Raw genomic sequence first — 5,786 nt, 5'->3', positions numbered from 1 at the left:
ATGTCTGGTGGGCATTTCCTTGTCAAATCCTTGAACCTCTCCCATGCCTCGTAGAGAGTTTCACCATCTTGTTGTCTAAAAGTCTGAACCTCAGATCGAAGCCTATTGACCTTTTGTGGGGGGTAGAAACGTGCCAGAAACTTGCTTTCCACCTCATCCCAGGTTGTTAGGCTCCCCCTTGGGAATGATTCCAGCCACTTAGCTGCCTTGTCCCTAAGTGAAAATGGGAACAAGAGCAGTTTATAGGTATCTTCCTGGACTCCATTGGACTTCACAGTGTCGCAAATTCTCAGGAATTTTGTGAGATGTTGGTTTGGATCTTCATTAGCACTCCCACCAAATAAACAATGATCCTCCACAAGTGATATTAGCTGTGGTTTGAGTTCAAAATTGTTGGCCTGAATGGGTGGTTTCTGAATGCTGCTACCACAATTCCCAGAAGTTGGGTTTATGTATGAACCAAGAACCCTCCTCTCGGGAATGGCATTGTTTCCATCAGCTCTCTCATGGTTGTGAACTTCACTATCCATGTTGAGATCTAGAGCTTCCTCAAAATTGTCCTCAGATTCTCCTTCAGATTCTTCTTCTCCCAGTACTCTCTTCCCTCTTGCTTCCCTTCTAAGTTTATGAAGGGTCCTCTCTGGTTCGGTATAATGAGGAGTTGATGTCTCTCCTCTCCTACCTGTCATACAAAAACACAGCACAGGCAATAAACAAGTGAAATACTCTTGGTTAATGGAAGAGTATGGTTAGAGCAGTTGAGGAATTAATTCAAATAGTTAGTGAGTCAGTGAGTTAGTTGCTTGAATTTAAAGGCATAAAGAAAGAAAGCATGTAACAGAGTGCAGAAATTAAAATTCAACAAGTAACTTGAACTGAATTAACAAAGCAAGAAAAATGCTCAATCTAGTTAACTTCCAATTTGAGAATTGTCAATCGAAAACCAATCCCCGGCAACGGCGCCATAAACTTGATGCTACGATTTTAAGAAATTGCACGATCGGCAAAAATTTCTTCCGGCAAGTGCACCGGTTATCGTCAAGTAAAAACTCACAATAGAGTGAGGTCGAATCCCACAAGGATTGGTTGAGTGAGCAATTCGGATTAGAAGTGTGTTCTAGTTGAGCGGAATCAAGATTTAGATGAGAATTGCGGAATGTAAAATTGCATGAATTGAAGAGCGAGAAGCTAAATTGCTGAAATTAAAAAGGGATCGGGGTGATTGCATGAATTTAATTGCAGAATGTAAAGAGAAGTGATAGATCAGAAATGGGGAATTCATTGGGTTTCAGGAGATATTGAGATCTCCGAATCAAACATTTTTTTTATCCCTTCCTCAACCAATGCATTCATTGAATTTTGCTTGGCAATCTTATATGATTGGATCCCAATCCCTTGGCTCACCAATTCTCTCTAAAAACAAACAAATTCCCAATCCCTTGGTTTAAATGTTCATAAGCAGAGATGATGCTCGATCACTGATTATACCACACAGTTTCATGAACCACAATTTGGTAGGATTACATGTCACAATATCCATCCAAACCCCAATCCAATTCACTGTGAGAAAGCTTCTCTAGCATGAATCCTCCATTCCTTTCCCAAGGTTCCGAAGGATTCCAATTATGGATAGTTTCTTTCCCAAGACAACTAACCAATGGAATTAGATCGAGAAGCTTTCTAACAAAATTCAAGAGAAAAGATTGAAGAAGAAGATAAAAACTATTATTGATTCATTGAATTACAATAGAGCTCCCTAACCCAATGAAAGGTGGTTTAGTGAGTCATAGCTCTGAATTCAATTACAAAAAGTATGAAAACTAGAAAAAGTGATCCCCCAAAATTCCCCCGAGTGCCAACCAACTTAAATTCTATCCTATTTATACACTTTCTAAATTGAGCTTCTGTTGTGTTTCTTGGGCTTTGAGGCCTTTCCCTGATTTCCTTTTGCTTTGGGTTTATGATCCATAATCCTGATGAGGCTGCTGATCCAATTCTGTAACATTCATTGAGCCAACTTAGTGATAATCAAGTAATGACACATGACTCAACAATTTGAAATTCCAGACTCATCAATTCTTCAGGCCCAATCCCATAAACCATGATATTCAATTGGGTTTCATACCAGAGTACGTTTAAGTTAATGTTTGTGCTCAAATGCTAACTTAAACTGCAATATCTTTGGCCCAGAAACCTTTTCAATTAGTGGCGTTTAAGTTGCAGTTTAAGCTTAAACTACAACTTAAACGTTGGACACTCCTGGAGGTGGTATAATTCAAGCACGTTTAAGCTTCAGTTTAAGGTTAAACTGAAGCTTAAACTTGGAAATGGAAGAAGGCAAGTCTGGAGTGTGGAGTTGTCGAACACGTTTAAGCTTCAGTTTAAGGTTAAACTGAAGCTTAAACGTGGAAATGGAAGAAGGCAAGTCTGGAGTGTGGATTGTCGAACACGTTTAAGCTTCAGTTTAAGGTTAAACTGAAGCTTAAACGTGGAAATGAAGAAAGCAACCCTGGAGGAGAATGGTCGAACACGTTTAAGCTCCAGTTTAAGCTTAAACTGGAGCTTAAACGTGGAAATGGCTCCCTGGTGCATTTCTCATTTCTGGCGTTTAACTTCCAGTTTAAGGTTAAACTGGAGGTTAAACGCCACTTTCAGCTTTTCCTCAGCTTTCATGATTTTGGCGTTTAAGCTCTAGTTTAAGCTTAAACTGGAGCTTAAACGCTACTGATAGTTCCCAGCATTATATGGCTTGGTAGTTTGAGTTCCAGTTTAAGCTTAAACTGGAACTTAAACTCCACATGTGATATTCAAGCTTCCTTTATTGATTTTGTTGCTTCCTTGCCTAGCCTCTTCTTCCCTGAAATCATCCAAACAACTGCATCAAAGTCTTGCAAAATTTCATGAGAAATCTTCCATTCATAGCATTCAAGTAATATAACTAAAAACTCATGGAATTTGCATCAAAATCATACTGTTTGGATGGTTCATTGCTTTGTTATTCATTTAACCATTCTTGGTTACTTTAAGCTCAAGAAAATGCATAAAACAACTAAAACTAACAGAAAAATGCTAGTGAAACTAGCCTAAGATGCCTTGGCATCAGTCATACAAGCCCCCAGCCCACAATCCTTGCACACGCGCACTGAATTACATTGAATGGAGAGTCATTTACATGCGCTCCACTCAAATGGTTGCACTTCGCATAAACCGCTCCTTAATGGCGCACTCTTCCACTTCTCCAAGCCATTCAAAGAAAACACAACCGTTCCATTTTCGAGCAACATTCGAAACTGAAGATATAGAACTCGTCGTGAAGATTGGAACATTCCATCAACACAACATAGAACTCTCGATCAAGAAACTCCAGAAAAAACAAAGTTATAATACTCAAGGTACGTTACATTACTATTTTAGTCATCCTGTATATTTTCAAGATTTCAAAATCGAAGAACTAGGTTTTATTGTTCTTCTACATTGTTGTACGTTTTACTGTTCTTCTTGTTCTATGTCTCATTTTACAGTTTATAATGTTCTACTTGTTCTAGGTTTTACTGTTATTCTTGGTTCTATGTTACACTGTTCTTCTTAGTTCTTCTAGGTGTTACTATTCTTGTTGTTCTAGTTCTTCTGGTAACTGATTTTTGGGGGTATATTCCGTAGTTTGGTGGGTGTATATGGAGTAATTTGTTGGGTGTATATGGCATAATTTGTTGGGTGTATATTTCTGAACTGATATACTGTAATAGTCAGCAGTTGCAACTGTTCTTATATTTGCTTGTCCATGGGTGTATATTGCTTGACCTTGTATATTAATGCATGTTTAAGTAATATCTGACTGATATATATGGGTGTATCTGAATTATATCTATGGGTGTATCTTACTGATATCTATGGGTGTATCTGACTCATATCTATGGGTGTATCTTACTAATATCTATAGGTGTATTTTTCATTTCAGAAAAAATGGCACCGAGAAACCAAGCTGGAAAAAATGTAAGAACAAATATATGTCTTAGATGAAATCAGTTTTATATAATAGAAATATATCTGACTATAATTTTATTTTGTTTACAGCAAACCAAAGACCTTAAGTGTGCAACACATTTGTTAAGTGAGAAATTCAGAAACATGAGTGAGGAGAAGAAAACGATTGTTAGGGATTTGGGATTCGGTGGCTTGATACACATCCCGCCACTAAGGGTGCATCACCAACTATTAAGGGAGTTGGCTAACAACTTCAAATTAGAGGAGAACAGACTAGAAATCGGCTACGGTTCTTTTAAAATAAGACCAAAAATAATAGGTGATGCGCTTGGCATCAATGCATCAGGTAACTCGCTAAAAATGATAGGTGTATATTAACTGATACTTGGGTGTATTTAAATTGATGCTTAGGTGTATTTGAACTGATTTTTATACTATGTTATTTTCTTTTTTTTTTTTGGAGATCTATTTCCTTAGAAAGTCAATTATAAGGATCTTTCTGAGGATGATAAAGAAATTTTTAGAAGATTCCAGGGTAAGACCCTCAAAAATCTTACAGATGAGATAATGGATATTAGCGTTGGTAATGAACAGGATCGCCTAATGTTCAAGAGGATTTTCATCCTCTATATATAGATGGCATTCCTTTTACCAACGACAATAAACAAAATCTCACCTGTGCATCTGGCCCCAATTTTTGAGATGGACACCATAACAGAGCGAAACTGGAGCGGGCATGTTTTGAGTTTTATCATCAAGGGCATAAGCGATTACAAGGAGAAAAAGAAAAAGGCAATTGATGGCTGCCTCTTTGCCTTGATGATAATTTACTTTCATCTTTCTAAAAATAATGACAAGAAAAGGGCAGAAAGACCTCCAAAACCTTGGATTGCCAACTGGAGTAAGGAGCAGTTGGTCGAAAGAATGAGGGTAGAAATAGAGAAAAATATGGTAAGTGATCATAATATGTTGGGTGTATTTTATTTACCTGAATGCTGCTAACTAAAATTTCTAATGTTTCAAGGGATTGTAAAGATGGCAGAAACAAGAGAAAAAATGAAAAAAATAAAGAAAAAAGAAAAAAAAAACAAGAAATAAAAAAAAAGGAAGGCAAGTTCAACATCGTCTTTGGAGACGGAAACAACTGATAGTGACAATTCTACCTCTGAGTCTGAGACTCAAGAAAAATCAGAGGATTCACTAAGAAAAGAACCCAGCAAAAAAGGAAAAAAGTAAGTACCATAGGTGTATTTTCTTTATAAAGTTGGGTGTATTTTCTTTATCAAGTTGGGTGTATTTTTTTTGTCCAGTTGGGTGTATTTTATTTATTAAGTTGGGTGTATTTTGTTTATTATGTTGGGTGTATCTTGTGCATTCATTTGGGTATATTTTATCCCTTTTAGTGTGTTTTTAAATAATGATTGTTTGCCTTCCAGAATGGAGTCCAAAAAAAGAAAGAAGAATCAGGAGGATTCTGATTCAGAATCTAAATCAACTGATGAGTAATGTTCTGAAATTATTACTCCTTTCCTTTGGGTTTATTATCAAGATTTCATGTATTAACAGAGTGTTTCTTGTTAACTTATAGAAGCGAACAATCATCACCAGTGAAGAAGCAAAAAACAAAGAAAAAGACACAGAGAACACCAAAAAGTAAGCACTTCTTTGGATAGTATTTTGTAATAAAATTAATTTTTTATTTCTGATTCATACTTGTTTTTTCCACCCAGGACACAATCCAAAAACAAAAAGGTTGTTGTTGAGGATTCATCTCCTGAGCAACCTCAATCCTATCATGGGTA

At 36.7% G+C, this 5,786-nt stretch overlaps 1 non-coding gene across 1 annotated transcript; it reads left to right on the top strand.

The window, feature by feature from the left end:
- Nucleotides 1-104, top strand: LOC148546061 (small nucleolar RNA R71). Its single transcript, XR_015900753.1, has one exon. It is a non-coding gene; the product is annotated as a small nucleolar RNA R71 (small nucleolar RNA).
- The last annotated feature ends 5,682 nt before the right edge of the window (nucleotides 105-5,786 follow it).

Source organism: Arachis ipaensis, chromosome B9, assembly GCF_059453495.1.
Source record: "Arachis ipaensis isolate K30076 ecotype BB chromosome B9, ASM5945349v1, whole genome shotgun sequence".
Classification (NCBI taxonomy): Eukaryota; Viridiplantae; Streptophyta; class Magnoliopsida; order Fabales; family Fabaceae; genus Arachis; species Arachis ipaensis.
The sequence above is the reverse complement of the archived record's forward strand: the minus strand, read 5'-3'. Positions and strand labels throughout refer to the sequence as shown.